This window comes from Embiotoca jacksoni, unplaced genomic scaffold (genome assembly GCF_022577435.1).
Source record: "Embiotoca jacksoni isolate LCO1_2020_lvr unplaced genomic scaffold, fEmbJac1.0.p SCAF_10, whole genome shotgun sequence".
In the NCBI taxonomy this organism is placed as follows: Eukaryota; Metazoa; Chordata; class Actinopteri; family Embiotocidae; genus Embiotoca; species Embiotoca jacksoni.
Genome location: NW_027185230.1, coordinates 4,498,959 through 4,515,457, shown reverse-complemented (window position 1 = coordinate 4,515,457; position 16,499 = coordinate 4,498,959). Strand labels below are relative to the sequence as shown.

At 40.6% G+C, this 16,499-nt stretch overlaps 1 protein-coding gene across 1 annotated transcript in view; it reads right to left on the bottom strand.

Annotated features, from left to right (window-relative positions):
* The window catches only part of il11ra (interleukin 11 receptor subunit alpha), a 47,111-nt gene extending 30,925 nt beyond the window's left edge, over positions 1-16,186 (bottom strand). Inside the window, exon 1 of the mRNA XM_069162269.1 lies at positions 16,074-16,186. The gene's annotated coding sequence lies outside the window, so the exon portion shown is untranslated. The remainder of the gene's footprint in view (positions 1-16,073) is intronic.
* Between the last annotated feature and the right edge of the window lie 313 nt (positions 16,187-16,499).

The window sequence follows — 16,499 nt, the reverse complement described above, 5'->3', positions numbered from 1 at the left end:
TAGAAGAGTTCATGTACTCTGCTAACAGTATCAATGTAATTTTGTTACTTATATAGTGAGACACGGAATAGTAAGCATTGTTTAGGTGACAAAAATGTAATCATGAAGCATATTTTTTAGATATTTTTTTAGAATCAGAAATCCGCTGTTCTGCAGATTACAGGAAAAGGTTTGATCTCCAGCACTGAAGTCATTTCTGTGACCTAAAGAGAAGGTTTTTCTGTTTTCCAGTAATATATCCAACTTCTCTCTTGCTTGGTAACCAGCTTCATAAAGTCTGCATTTAAAATCACTTATATAAGCCAAGACATTTCGTTCCAGCTTAGTGGCTCTCAAGTACTCCTCCGAGAGAACCAAATGACCACAAACCGAGTGGCCAACCAGATGTTGTCCAATGGAACCTCCTTGGCTGCCAACACCAGCCATGGCAAACCTTCTCCAAGGGGTGTAACAGTATACACTGAATTCATTGTTCAGCGAGTACCACAGATTTGTAGAACAAATATGCTACAACACAACATTGTGTGGAGCCACTATTCTAAACTGAGGTGTTTTCAAGTCTGCACACCGTGCATTAGGTGTGTAAATATCAGTACGGTCTTAAACTTTCAGTTGGATGTGTAGCTGTTCTTCCTCAAAAGAGCGCGTTGCATGGTGTACTAGTATCAGAGCGCAGCGGACGATAAACAAACATCAGCTCCTGCTCCTTCAAAAAGGTGGTGCAGGTAATTAGAAAAAAGAATGTCGACCAAATCGTGATGAAAAGAACCCTAAAATTCAGGTGACATTTGTCTACAAGTTCTGGTTGTCTAGTGGATGTGAAGTGAATCGAGAAAAAAAAAAAAACAGAATGCAAAGAGGTGACAAAGGAAACTTTTCCACGAACAAAATCAGCTGTAGATGTGATCTCACTACTCAACATTTCTGGCTGTGTTTAACGATGCTTAACTGTTTGGACTACGTTCAACTGGAGTCAGTTGGCAGCACCAGATTATTACCGTAAACCGCAACGTTTTATTACTGCGGTTTGGAAAATTCCATCGTCTTCCATAGTGTCCAAGTTAAAACTCTCAGTTATCTGTATCCTGACTTAAACAAATGCCAACACGTCTACCGCTGCGCTCTGACGAATCACACATGCGAACAGTGTGCGACTGCACGCAAGTGCTCTATTCTGTTGTTGTGTTGCGAGTCTAGTTGAGGCTGTTTGGTTCAGCAACTGAAATGTAGCAGAACCGTTTTACTCAGAACTAGCAGTCATAGGACGATGATGGTCCAACAAACATCTGCTCTGTATGAGCCAATGACAAGCTCTTTAAACATACACCCACCTACCCACCCACATCTGCTCTCTGTTATCCGACAAAGCCTTACACATAGACAGACACAGCCACAGGCGTGCTCACAGACACACGTATACAAATCTGCTGTGTGATCAATTACTAGCCCCGCACAGCCAGCCCATCATCAGAAACAGTAAGACAAAGGAGCTGTGATTCTATTACTGAAACAGCTGCATTTACGTTACAAACAAAATCGCTTAACTCGAACCGCGATACATAGATCAACCCTGTGTCATTTGGCGGCTTATTGTCCAAGCCCCAATGTACATGATATCAAATGCATGAAGACATTCACGCACAAACACGATGATAGCTGTATCAAACTCAGACCAAGTCAATAAGCCAGCAAGTTGGCTGGCCAGCAACCTCTGCCGAGTTCTGCTCTGCCACACTGCTCTGATGATCTGCTGTGTGAGCAGTGTGTGTGTGTGTGTGTGTGTGTGTGTGTGTGTGTGTGTGTGTGTGTGTGTGTGTGTGTGTGTGTGTGTGTGAGAGAGAGAGTGTGTGAGTGTGCGCGCGCGTCCATGTACATTTGACTGGCGCCATTCTACTGCTGGGAGCAATTATAAAGACATGAAGCAGATAGTTGGAGATTGCTGTTTTATGCAACACTGAGAAACACACAGCTGCATGAATATATATATACACAAAAAATATGATGAACTGGATTGTTTGTACTTCAGGAATATTGTCATTTGTCCACATTGACACAATGTCATTACAGTGAAAGAAAGTAAAAGTAGAAATACCACAGTCTCAAAATATAAGATGTGAAGATGTTATACAAGTAAGTTTTCACATGCTGTTTTTCAATGTGGAGCCACTTTAAAATTCTTTATGTACAACTGGGTACATTGATATGATGGTACTGCATTATAACATGTATAACTAGTGACTATAACTGTCAAATAAATGTAATTTCCCTCTGAAGTATGGTGGGATATGAGTGTAAAGTAGCGTAAAATCAAAATGCTCGCATACAAGTACCTGAAAGTTGTTCCACAAATTCAGTAAATGTAATTCGTCCATCACTGAAGGAGACAAAGTCAATTCAAGGATTAATCATCCTGGAGGCTCAGAAAGCGACTACTATCAGTGAAGAGAAAAATACATTTGAGAATAACTAAACACACACAAGGCACAGCCTTTGAACCCTGACTGGACGTTCTGTGCGTTTGGTGGACAGACACGTGTGGGACATCAGTCTGTCAACCTGTTCTAGGAGGGGGGAGCCGGCGGGAGGACATTCACCTCTACCAAAAGAGAAATGTTGTTTTATTTAAATGTTGTGCGTTCTTGGCTGGCTTTAAAATATTAGCCACAGGTATGTGTACACATTCAGGAGTCGCTTTGTCTTCTGTACAGAAGCAGAATGGACAGCTCGGGGTCAGGACTCCTGGAGACCAGTGTGCCTTAACCAAGATTAAGTTATCGGCTGCTGGATGGTCACTAAATCCTTCCAGTTAGTAGGACCGCCTGCTTGTTACATCACAGTGTCTCATTGTCTATGTTTACACGTTAAATACAAGCGTGAAGGATTTGGAGTTGTTTAAAGGCATCCGACGGTAATGAGTCACAAAGGTAACGCAGTCTGTTACGTCTTCTGATGAGTAATTAGTGAAGTCATCTGTAATGTAGCAGGACGTAGAGAAGTTTTTCAAGTAACATGCCGAACGCTTGTCAAAACTCAGTCACACATAAGTAGAGAACGAGCATCTGATAACTTGACTCAATTTTGTTATGTCAAGACTTTTTCTTTAAAATCAAAGTAATACTTCCTCTTTAAATCCTAATAGTCAAAATACAAACAAACACACCTCATTTTAATGAAATAACTGGCCTCCACCCCCAACCGCTACCACAGTCCCTAAGCCCTTCAGAAACCAGGGAAAACCCTGATGGCATCACTCGCATAACAAATGATGGAACTTTTGAATTCATCTAAAAAAATGTTTCAAAAAAATGTTTGAATAACAACATATAGCATACATAAGTAAGACATGTAGTGAATATGCCATAAGTCTGCGAAGCCTAAGATTTAAAAAGATATTTCTTTTCCTCAAGGCACCATATAGGACGTTAGTATGTTTGTTTGTGCCTGACTTTCATCAACAGATGAGCTTCACACAGCCAACAGAGAGTTTCTCCCATGTGTTCATCAGGAAGGAAAACATGGGAAACATATACACCCAAATTACACAAACATGTTAGGGCACGCACACACACACACACACACACACACACACACACACACACACACACACACCATAGAAATCCCACCCCCTACCACCCACGCACACTTTGACCGTCCTACACGCACACATACACGACCCCTGTTCGCTTGAGTGATGAGTCACTCTGCTGGGAACTCCATGCTTTCCCCATTACAGCACTACGGCCTGGCAGACTTACTGTCCTAACATGCTCAGAGAGGCAGGTAGGGAGTTAAATTGGGAACAGAATGGAGATGAGAGAAAGTGATTTAAGATTAAAAAAAAATATAAATAAAAAATAAAAAACAGACCTACTGAGATGAAAGAAAACAACAATAACGAGTGACAGAAAAAAAAAAAAAAAAAAAGTGATGAACCAGAAGTGTGTGAAACGGTGGCAGAAGAAGAGACAGGGTGAAATCGCTCTTTGTTTAAACTCAGTGGTCATTCAACTAAACACAAAGGCCCAGTGAAGTGGAAAGTTTAACCTCCAGTCACAGCACACTACAAACCCGGGAAAAGAAATCCAAAGAGGGTATAAATATGAAAGCGTCGTGCTTTCTTGATTACTACTGTCTGACTGTCTTCTCAAAAATGCTGCTGGAAAAGAGACAAAGGCAAGAGGGAAGCAGAATAATCTTAATGTACTCCACATTTTCACATAATGAATGCCTGCTGTCATAAACTTCGCTGAACAGAACACCGACTGAATGTAAATAGTCCATAACTAAATACAAGGCTTGGTTGGACTTCCATAGGCAAACTCAAGTGTAAACAGGAAGTGGTGTGTTTTATATGTCTAGAGGGTGAACACTGACACCTCATTTTAACATATATAAACACAGCCAACGTTTTCTAACCATATCGTGTCTGTTCACAAGCAGATGCAAAAGACCTTTACCTGACAAAAAGGATCTTGAAATTCAAAAGAATTATTGAAAATAACTCGGACTCTGACCAATACTTGACAGTCTTCTGTATTCAAAGCTAAAGACTCATTTTAGCTGGTACCAGAAAGATATTGAGGTTCAATAACCAAGTTTATAGCCAACAAAGATAATCACTTACTGGTAAGTATGTTGGAAAAACATCAGCACAATGAGCTTTCACACCAACAATGGAGGCACACAACAAAAAAAACAAGTTAATGAGCACTTCACACCAAAGTAAGCAAATCAAAAACAAATGGAAATATGAAAAACAAAACACATATCATAAAAAGAACGACCAACAGAATAAATCCTGCTTATTAGCCCCTTTGGGGTATGCCACATGTTTTCATTTTTCAATTCTGTAAAAGCAAAACTAAGATGTAAGCATGATGTATTTAAAATCATTTGACCACAGGGAGTAATGTTATGCAAAGGATTTGCTTTTTCTAAATCCTATTCTTTTGGGATTGCTGATGTTTAATTTAGTGCAGATTGTTATGTAATGGCATTGAATTTGAGACCGAAAGAGAGAGGAAAGGCAGTTGAAAAGAAGAAGGAAAGAAGGAGCAGGATGGAGGGAAGAAAGGCAGACAACAGGAGAAAGAAAAGTGCAAGGAAAGAAGCAGAAAGACAGGGAAACACACCAAAAAAAAAAAAAAAACATTGAAGGATATTCGCTTATAGTAAAAGGGCTGAAAAGAAGCAATACTAACAAAACAAGTGAGGTAACAGCTGGATTAACTCAATAAACAGCTGGATTACTTTGTTTCTTCTAATTGTCTCACACCTCGTCACCTTGCTTTAAATGTTTTGTGACACACAAAGCAGTTCTTATACAAAAAAAAAAAAAAAAAGGGTGACACAGGCTGGCCGGCTACCTTATATCCTTTTGAACAAAAGATGTAAACTACCATTAAAACAGAACAAAAAAAAAGCCATTTTTGTGGCTTGGTCTTTATACCAAGCTGAAACCAACCCTCTTAGACTGGATCAGGCAAAACGATCACGCAGCAAAGGAAACAGACTCCATTCACTAACACTGCACACTGAGGCAAAACATGCACACAGCTGCAGTTTACATGGACGGATCCACGGGAAAACTATTCAATCAAAGCAGACAGTGGAGCACCAGACCTTTTATAGCCCAGGCTGAAGTAAGTAGTACACATGATTATCTGAACTGTATTCAGACAAGATCAAACTGCACAGCAAACCTACTGCATGTGAACTAATACAGGAGGCTGTGTAGGTTGGATTTTAATTGTTCGGGAGGCTTCTGCAAGAAAAAAAGAAGAAAAAAAAAAAAAGAAAAGCTCATTACGATTAGAATTATCTGCTGGAAGCAGGATGCAATGCAAGCTAACAAAGTTTCTTTCAGAATAAATGAGTGACAAATAAAGAGAGAGCCCTCATCAGGCTGTTCGGCCCGGCAACACAGACCCGGCTCACAAACAGCAGACTGTGCAAGCAGTTTGCTCGAGATGGCGAAGCAGATAGTGGGCTGATTTACAGTGCGCCGCCATGATTTGGTTTCAAAGTTTGTTGATCTTGAGACACCCTGTGTTTGTGTGTACATGTTTTATGTATGTGTGTGCGTCCCTGGAGAGATCCAGAAAGCCAGATTAAAAAGCCTGTTAAAGATCAAAGGCGGGAGCACAGCGAGGGTTCAAGTCTGCTAAACCAGGGAGCACGCTACATGGCCACATTACTGTAAAGCCTTAGTTTTGTTTCATGACAGTCACCTCTTCCAAAGACATTGTATCGTTAGAGCATGCACTCTACCACATCTTCTGATAATTCAGCATTAAGTACGCGTGTAAAATAATACAAGTTGGTCTGAATCTACAAGTTTCTGCTGCCATTTTGTTGAGATTAGTTTCACACAGGTGAGCAACGGATATTATGAAGGTAAAACACACTTTGCCCCGTGCTGTTGCCGTCTCCTACTGCTGTTATCTAACATATTAGCCCAATGTTGACCCACAGAAAAGCCTTCATTTCAAAATAATGTACTAAACAGAGTCCATACGGTCACCATATGGTTTATCTAATCCGAGATACAGGGGCATGTTACTTCCTGCCAACATTTTCGGTTGTGCTATTTAATCCAATATAAGCGCATTTTCATAATTTTCTATCAGATTTATTGATACAGTTTTTGGTAACACCTTTGTTCACAGTTCAGCTGAATAACTGTTTGGTCCCTTAAAATGATATTTAACATTCAATCTAAAAGTTGAATCCTTGTGTGCACTGACCTGACAAAGAAGCAAACAAAGAATAAGGATCATTTATCACATCGATCTCTTCTAGATTGAAGGATATTTTTTAATTTTTTTTTTTAAGCGCAGAGCAGGGTCTTTGAAATGCAGATGTCAACATTACCAACTTGACTCATTGCAACCAACCCTAACAGAGGCTATAAAACTGTCTCCAAAAGGCAAAAAAATGTCAACAAAGTGCAGTTGGCAGCCATATTTAGCCAACTACATTCAACTGTGCAATAAAGGTCAATTTGATAAAGTGAGACTATAAACTCAGACACTCAAACCTATTGCCACAAATTGCCACAAATTCCCAGCAATTCATATGTCCTTCACTAAGGAACTCAATATATTCAGTAATATATTATAACCTATTTATTACATTTTGTTTTAAAAATACTTAGATTTAGCCTTTACACACTGATTGATATCTAAACATCCAAAAAGATCTAACAACATACAATGAACATGGAAAGATAAAAAAAAAAATTACTCTTGAACTACCTACAAATGATCTAAAGACCCCAAAAAACATTCTTTTTTTTTAAAGTAGAATCACAAAATAGGCCAATAATTGAATATAAATGAGTCCTTGTTACTACAGTACATATACTGACAAAACAAAGTGCACAAATCAGAACATATGTGGCTAAAACAGGCCCTGTTTAAATCCGGTAGTAATATAAGTTCATATTGAGATCAGATAATTATATCAGGCCACATAATGTATTTATGAATTTCCCACAAAACACCGGGTGCCATGGAAGTCTCCTCTTAACAGTATTATATGCAGCTCCCTCTTTTATGTGCATGAAATAGTACTAATACATGACATAGTTGTCATACATGTGAAGGCAGAAGACACAACACATCATCATAACGGTGTTCTGATCCCATCCTTATGGTGAAAGCCGGCTACTGAAGCAGTAACACAATACTGGACAGCGGTTGTCATTCAATTCTATAAATACAAATGAGAATGTGAACACTGCTGAACTCGCTGCAGTGTAAACATGATCTGAGAAACATTGCGAGTGTCTGATTTGTTTCTGTCACCTGTCTGCCAAATCAGATATGATCACCATGCTCGATAACGCCCATTTATCATCCTTAAAGACTGCCAATTCTCCATGAAGACAACAAACACAGCAGAGGCAAGCAGGGGGGAGGGGGGGTAAAGTGTGGCGAGGAGTTCAATGCAGAGACAGAGAACAAATAAAACAATAAAAAGGGCGAAGCAAAGAGAAATGGAGGGGGAAAGAAAAGGAAGCAACAGCAGGGGAGAAACAAAAGTGAAAGGAGAGGAGAGGAGAAAAGGGAAAAGATAGAAGATGCGTGTTCAGTGTTGGCACAGGTTCATACTTATTTGCCATAGACATTCCAACAGAGTTACGTCATCACACACACACACACACACACACACACACACACACACTTTTGCCACCCGAGACCTTTTTCCTTTTTGTTACTTCCTAACTTGACTGTCATAATTTAAACAGACACGTATATCAATTATGGACGACCAGACCAGTAAAAATAGTCGCCTCTTTGCAGCAGAAACACATGAAGACAACGCAGTGAAACTGTTTGTGCTGAGCTGCATCACATACGTTTCTGTCTTTGAATCCTCTCACACTTCTAGATACGGAGATGATGCTGCTACCAAAGGCATGAGTGATGACGTTTTCAAACCTAGACCACCCACCGTTGCATTTTAGCTTTGCCCACAGCAACACAAAGAGTTAAAGGAATGTTTTAGGTCTGTGCCAACCGCCTAAGCTCCTCTCTTTTAGTGTCTGTCTTGCAGTGTCTGCACAACTGGATCTATCAGTGCATGTTTTTGTTGTGCAGGACAAAGAGCAACCTCCATAGAAAAGAAAAAAAATTGCCCCAAGCTTGTACATTCATCACAATAAACAAGAAGAATTACTTGGATTTCACCACAGTAAGAAAATAATCCATACAAAATTGCAAACTTACAACCTCTGCTATTTGTTTATCCTAGTTGAAAATACAGTGTAAAACAATGAAAAATTCTCCTAAATTTGCTGTTAAATTTGCATACACTGCAAAAATGGCTGTTAATCTGTTAGTTGTCCCGACACAGACACTTTTCAGGCGAAGCTACAATATACTGTGTTGAAATAAATTAACAAAACGTTCAGTCTTCTTGCTGGTTATTCCAAAACATTCTGAATCATTACTTTTTATGCGGTTAGCATTGTCGCAGTAATGCGGCGTTGCGTATTTTTTTGTCACAGCCCGAGCTGCAACTGAGTAATAATCAACCTTTATGGTTGAATCGCTTTTCTGTAAAATGTCACAAAAAAGTGAAAAAACAAAATGTTCAAGAACCTACTGTACGTTTATGTGCAACATGTTTGTAAAAAGCCATTCTGCACCGTGTTGACAGAGGTTTTGGTCAAATGTATTCAGTTATGTAAAATAACTGAACACAGGAGTGTTTTAGACACAAAGACACACATTCATTATTCCCACGAGGAAATGTCCCTTTCCAAACACTTGTGCCACAGTTGGGGATCTGACTGTGAACTTCTTTGACAGCTGATGGCGCCATGTTTCCCCACAATGCAGGTTATCAGAGCCTGCAGTCTGACTTCACCTTAATCTCTGAACATGGGAGTATCTCTTAAAGCTCCAAAAATAGAATGAATGATCAACACTGTCTGAGATTTAGCCCCGCTGTAGCCTTTCTGGATCAGATGTCCAGATGTTCAAACCTGGCCAACAGTGTCTACAGGCCACATTGAAGGGATCACGGTTTGCTGTTTTAAGTTTTGAGTATTGAAGAAATAAAAGCAAAAGCAACTTACAAAATCCATACATCTGGAGGAAACGGTCATGAAAAGTGTACGTTATTTATTGTATGTGGCCAGTGGACGCAAAGCGCAATTTTAAAGTCTTGGACTATAATTTGTATGGAGACGAGAATAAAACCAGTGCAATCTCAACCACTGATCAAAGGCAAAGATAAGAGCTCCAGCTCTCTAACCTTTAGCTCCCAGATCTCTTCCCTGTCTCTGAAAATAAACCCCACTGAGACGGCACAGTCAGGCTGCATAATGAACCTCTTCAAATAACAAGATGGTCGTTCGCAAATAGAACATTTTTGAGATGGCAGTCACGGTAAACATGAACACCTGCAGGGTGGGAGTCAATACCAACGTGCCAAAAATCTGGTACCTTTTCACCACACCAGCTTGTAAATCAATCCTCTGTATTCTTCATGCTGGTTTGGCAAGTAACCACCCATGATTTGGACGTCAACCTTTATACCAAAGCAATCAATGGAGTGTTTTTCCAGCACAGACTAACATTCTGCCAAACTGTAATAATCTCCCCAGTTAGCTCTATTTTCAAAGTCAACACAGCGTTGGACAGAATAGTTACAGTGTATGCGGCTAACCTAATAGATGTTGCTTTCACAGGCAGCACTGCAGCAATATGTCAGACATGCCCAGCAAATTTCACACTCACATGGTTATTAATTTTTCTGGATATTCTGCTCACAATCAAACCTTACGCAACCTCTTTTCATTAATAAAGATGGGAAAAGTTGGCAGCAAATTTTGCGTCCATTCTTCTCTGTGACAAACAGATAAAAACAACAGTTTCCTGTGAGGAAGCCTGTAGCGGTCTTGGGGCCTATACAGAGCATTTGCACAGGAGGGAAGCGCCTTCTTTGACATTTATCTTCCCTGAAACTACCATTCATCCCTCCACATGGATGCTTCAATAAAACAAGCCCCCTTTGCATAAAGGAAAATGACCAGAAACACAAAGCCAAAAAACAATAGATTAAAAAACGAGACACAACAAATCTGACGGGATTATCGTGATGCTGTTAGGATTACTGACCGCTGTGTATTGCTTGTGGGTTGTTTAGACACTGAAGAATTTAAGAGTCACGCAAAAATACTATAAATAGGATTTATATGTTGTTTACGTTTTGCAGTTATGCAATTGCAAAATAAACAATACCTGGATTTCTTTTCTTTTTTTTCATATTAGTTTGCTTTGGCTACACCCTAAGTTCCTAATCAATGCAAAGAACCAGCACAAATTATACGTATTATCTTTCCTTCACCTATTATACTCTATGTAATATTGTCTCACTTGTAAACCAATACCATCCTTTCGGGTGGCACGAGAAACAAACATCTATGAAATCAACAATGTAAGCATTGTCTTTTCTTTGGAAACTGAGATGTGTGTTAGAAATGATGCAAACTGTGGGTAAAGCAGAATACAACTATTTCTGAAGGACAGGTGATGGCTATCCATGGCCACATTGAACTAAAGACAACTTTGAACATGTTTAAAAACTGATCCGAGTGCAGTTTGAAACCTCATACACCTACAGCTTCTTCCCTTACAGCCGATGTTATGGAATGTTCAGGTAAATACAGAAAAGTGAAAAAGACACCGACACAGACGCCCGCCGTCAGCCTCCACAGTCTCCACCCGGGCTTCTCACTGACAAAGATGATGCCTTAATTTGGTCTTAAGATGTAGTGTGAAAGAGGATACTTGTGCAGACAGCAGGTAGGTATGAGAGTGATTGACAGCAGAAAGAAGATGGTGACTCTTGAGCCATAATCATACATCTGTATTGAGCTGCTTTCTCTTTTAAAACACACTTGCAATAGAGCTCTATCATGGCTCTGGAAGTTCACTTTTCCATATTGATGTCATGTAGCTTTTTCGTGTGATTTAAAAATAAACCTTCACCTCTGAACATTCTTCAGTTCTGGAATCATTTTTTAGGAAATACTTAGGTTCTTGAGTAGTTGTATGAACATATATACTGAAACAGGCCAAATCATGTCGTATACGACGGAGTCAAAAACGGCAAAAATAAGTTCTTGTATCTAAAACAGATGCTACAAACTTCAGGTTCCAGTCGTCAAAGAGTGAGTGTAGGGTTCCATTTCAGAGCCACCATTATGTGTCCAGCCGTCCCACCGGGAGACGTTTATTGTAGGCAGAGTAGAAAAGGCCTCACTTCTTTCTTTGATGGAAACATCCTCACTATACAGCAAACATTACACTTTCACTATCACTGTCGCCCAGTTCCAAGCCCCGAAGGCCTCAACCAACTTAAGTGGCTTGGCGTTTTGGGAACTGAATCAAATGTAGACAATCATAGGATAAGAAGTGAAACAAGCCAGGTTGGGGTTAAAGACTTAGAACTCTTACAGCAGAGCTCCTAGTAAACTGCATGAACAGCAGCACAGAGGAGTGCAAGTACCCCAATCCAGGCCCCTCAAAGTTGGTTTCATATCAAGAGCTGCCTCTTTCTGTGTCTGTCTCTCGCATACGCACATAAGAACAGTATGGCCTCAGACCTGGCAAGCAGCACTCCAGTTCTTGGAGCAGCTTTCTGTCTAATTTAAAGTTGATTGCTGTGGGCCCTCTGTGTGTGACTAGTGAAATATGAGTGTGGAGAAGAGTATGGAGGCTTGGACTGCGTTTAGCTCTGTGTGCGTGTGATTAAGGGGGTGTGTGTGTGTGTGTGTGTGTGTGTGTGTGTGTGTGTGTGCGCACAAAGGCAGTGGATCTTCTGAGCTTATGTCGATACATTTTTATGTGCATGCATGCGTCTCTCAAGGTCTGTGTGGAGCCAGTGTGTGTGCGTGTGTGTGTGCGTGCGTGTGTGTGTGCGTGCGTGTGCGTGTGTGTGTGCGTGCGTGTGCGTGTGTGTGTGTGTGTGCGTGTGCACATGTGGTTTTTGGCTAGTCCATAGATTGGGCTGCCAGTGAGAGCTGTCTGCAGGGAATCAGGCAAAGCAAAAGGCGAGCTGAGTAACAGTACCTTTCTCAACCTAGAACGAGGTGTCTGGAGGTGAGTTGGACTGAACTGAGCTGTACATAAAATGAACAGAAGTCAAATACATTAGACTATACAGGTCTCGGCCCGTCTTTGTAAGGCTTGTTAAAATAAGATAGACTTTTAACAGAACATTGGAATAGATGTATGTTAAATCCCTGCATCTGATAGCTTATTCCTCTCTAGAGTATTTATGATTAGTGATTGATCATGTGATTACTTGATAGCTTTTTAAATCTTAAAAAAAAATACTACAATACTGAATTCAAGAGAATTCTCTTGATAAATGTGTTCCAGTGAATAATTTTAAACTCAGTCATCTTATCTCTTAGTCATCCACCTCAACACATAACACGACAGCTCAACGCCAAACCTCAATGTAAAAGATACCTTAAAAAGGACCTATTATTTGTTTCCGTATTTTATGTCACATAGCATATACAAGGCTGACAAATGTAGGGAGGTCAGCCTTAAAGAGACAGGAACTTAAAATGGCCCATTTCAGACAGAGAATGAACCAAGGGGTTGCATAAAGAGTCAGTGTAAGATATCTAAATCGTTTTTTTATGACCTGTAAATCATGCAAAGCTTCTCTGGTGGAGTCCCAGAATGTAAAAACTGAAAATGAGAATAATAGGTCCCTTAAAGCCTCAGTGGATACAATTGTAGGATTTTCATTAATATTTTTATCACAAAACTACATTATGCAATATATCTGACATCCTGACAAGGGTGTCAGCCAAAACACGTATGTGTCAGCGATGCTTGAATTAAGGTGTTTCACTCTTCTCAGAAATCTGAGCCCCTTGGATTTCCCAGTCTTTTTTGGATATGTCTACAGCCCTGTAAGTTCAAAAGAGAACATTTGTTCCCACTATTTTTCAGTTTCATCTCCAGTCAAAATGTTTGTAAAGCAAAAATACGCTCAAGTTTTCCTTTTATAGATACCGGAACCTTTAATCCGTGGGTAGGCCAACTTCCCAGAGGTAAACAGCAAGGTGCCTCTCATTTTTCTTATTCTGTGTACATTTCATTTCATAGTGGTGAAGTGGTCAAGCCAGTGCAAGAGCTGATGTTCAAACTGAGACACATCATCCTGAATGGATCACCCAGACTCTGAAGTACAATCCATGAACAGTAAACACTGTTGTAATTGACACAGATACTGCAGCGAGTGGCCACGTGTTTGGCTCTTCTTTCCGCAGAGAAACATAGTGACTCTGGCTGAGACAAAACAACAATTAGCTGAATGTACCTGCACAGCTGAATGGATTTTAAAGCAAACTAATAGACAGCAATGAAACGGGGAACCACCGAAAGCCTGGGACACATTAACATCAAAAGGGTGGCTTAAGCAGTTCTGCTTTTCAGTTTTCCTGAAGTGCAGTAGGAAACTGGGCTCTTATTGGTCAAATGACAGACAGCAAACTACGCTCTCCGAGTAGGAACTCTTCTCTTCCAACTCTCGAGCAACCAACCACGACAAGTCACCTTCCTAAAATAGCAGCAAAGTCAAAAATGGTAAAGACATTTGAGACTGAACCGATCCCAGTCAAACAGCAACGTGTGAAGGGACAACGTTGCATTGTTCCCCATCTCTAACACGCTCTATGCGCACAACATACAGTAAATGCAAACAACCGGATACTTAAATGAATGAAAATTGTCATTTTGTGCTCAGTCCAACATGATATATATTTTTATATATCATTATATTATATTTGACCTTGTCTTTAATACACGTCACTGTATTCCTGAACATTGATCACGGCTAAGTGGGCGAGTGCGTTCAGTGCAACTAGAAACCAGTCAAATTCCTTGTTTGCATAAACACACCTGGCAAATAAAGCGGACTGTGTCTGTGCATTTCAGTGTATCACGTCTTTGAAGCATCACAGGCCAGCCTGGTGGACAAACGCAAGTGTAAAAACAACATCACGCTCCAGGATCGGTGGGTGGAGTACAAATTCTGCCACTGATATACATGCAAAGCATTACTGATGCAAGAACACCAGCCCCGCCAGGTTTAAATGTTCCTCCTTAATACCTAAACTTTGACTTTCCTAATAGCTTCAAGCTGTAGAAGAGTGACGTTATAGGACGGCCTTTGACCCACATTCCCCTTCTAATGGGGAGACGTTTGAGAAGAGCAAACTTGGCTCATTTCTCTTAATTCTTTCTACCACCTACGTTCCCTGTCCTACTCCAGAGTCGCCCCCAGGCTTCATCTTTCTGCTTGGCCTGTTTGCATTCCTGTCGAGCTCTATTTAAAGGCTTGATCACTCCACTGGCGAGAGGAATGCACATCTGCAGCGAGACCCCGTCCCACTGTCTCCGTCTTTCTCCGTCCCACTCTCAACACGCTCAAGTGTGTGCAGTATTTATTTTTAATTGTCTACTCAGTGCATTCAACTTTCACTGTTGGCCTGGAACAATAACTTTGCAAGTATGCAACACAAAAGAGCAGGATAAAGACTAATCTAGTCCGTCACATCAACAAGTGCTTTTGGTTGACATGATTCCAACGCTTCATTTATACTCTGCCAAATGCGTTTCTGTGCTTGTGTTTAAAATCCAGAAACAAAACAATTGCGTAAGACCCAAAGCAAAAACAGTTGTTTTTTTTTACTTTTTGAGCTCACTATGTCTCGAAAAACACAAATATACAGTGCTTGCACACACATCAAGATACAGATCACAAACCAAACACAAGCCACATAAATAGCAAGTACTGCAGGCTATCAAATCAGAGATTATGTTTTTGTGCAAGTCCCTTAATCACAGTAGTAATTATAAAGAGTGGAGGAAAACAAAATACAGCATAGTATCACAATATTTTGCATAGCAACATTGCATCGATACAATGAGGCCAAGTATCGATACTTTATTATTTCAATGATACCGTTGCATCGCGAGTTAAGGGGTCATCGAAATATCAAATCGTGGGGTCTGTGGTGATTCTTACCAATGACACATTTAAAGAAAGCCAAATATCGTAATATCACACACTTGCTTCCAACAACTTCCACAAGGTCTCAATGAAATGTGAAGCCAGAAAACAGATGAAGCAACATGTTTCATTCACAGGAGAAGAAAACTGCTCACGTTCCGCTTATCTCAGACAGACATACCATTACAAAACACTTAATGCCATCCATGTATGGGACACTGTGGGAGGCACAGTTAAAAGGCAGAGGCTATGTCTAAAACACATCTACACAGAAAGAGTTTCAGGTGCTAAAACAGGCTAAAAAAAAAAAAAAAAAAAAAAAAAAAAATTACAAAAAAAAGAAGAGAGACCAACATGCAAGCTAGCACGCATGACGCATCCCCACTGTGAACAACATTGGAGTAAATTTCCCTCAATTCCCTCCTGTCCCGTGGAGCGAGGCGGACAAACTTTTCGCCCGCAGCTTTCGAGCCGCTAATTTCCCCTCCCCGGTTTGAAACACTTTAAATCACCAAACTCACCTTGGAAGCTCTCCCCAAGTCAAACTGGCTTTATTATGTTGTCGTCTTCCATGATTGGGACCTCAACGCGTTGTTCCTCGGCTCACCGAAGAGACCAGACACGGACAAGCGGGACCGGAGAGCAACAAATTCGGTCAAGACAGGAGAAGGAGGGGGAGGAGGAGGAGAGGGACGAGACCAGACGGTGTCGGCTGCCGCGTCATTGGAGGAGCCGGCTGTCGGTCATCTGGTTGAGTAGGCGGGGCCTAACTGTAAAGGGATTATGGTGGCTGAGCGATCAACACTGATCCGAGGTCTGGAGTCTGAGGACTGTGGCATGGAAAAACAGACTGAGGCTTCCATCAGAAGGATTATCATAGTTTTGAAATTTGCGTCACAAATTGTGCAGCCAACAGGTACAGCAAAATTATATTGGTCTGGGGCTCT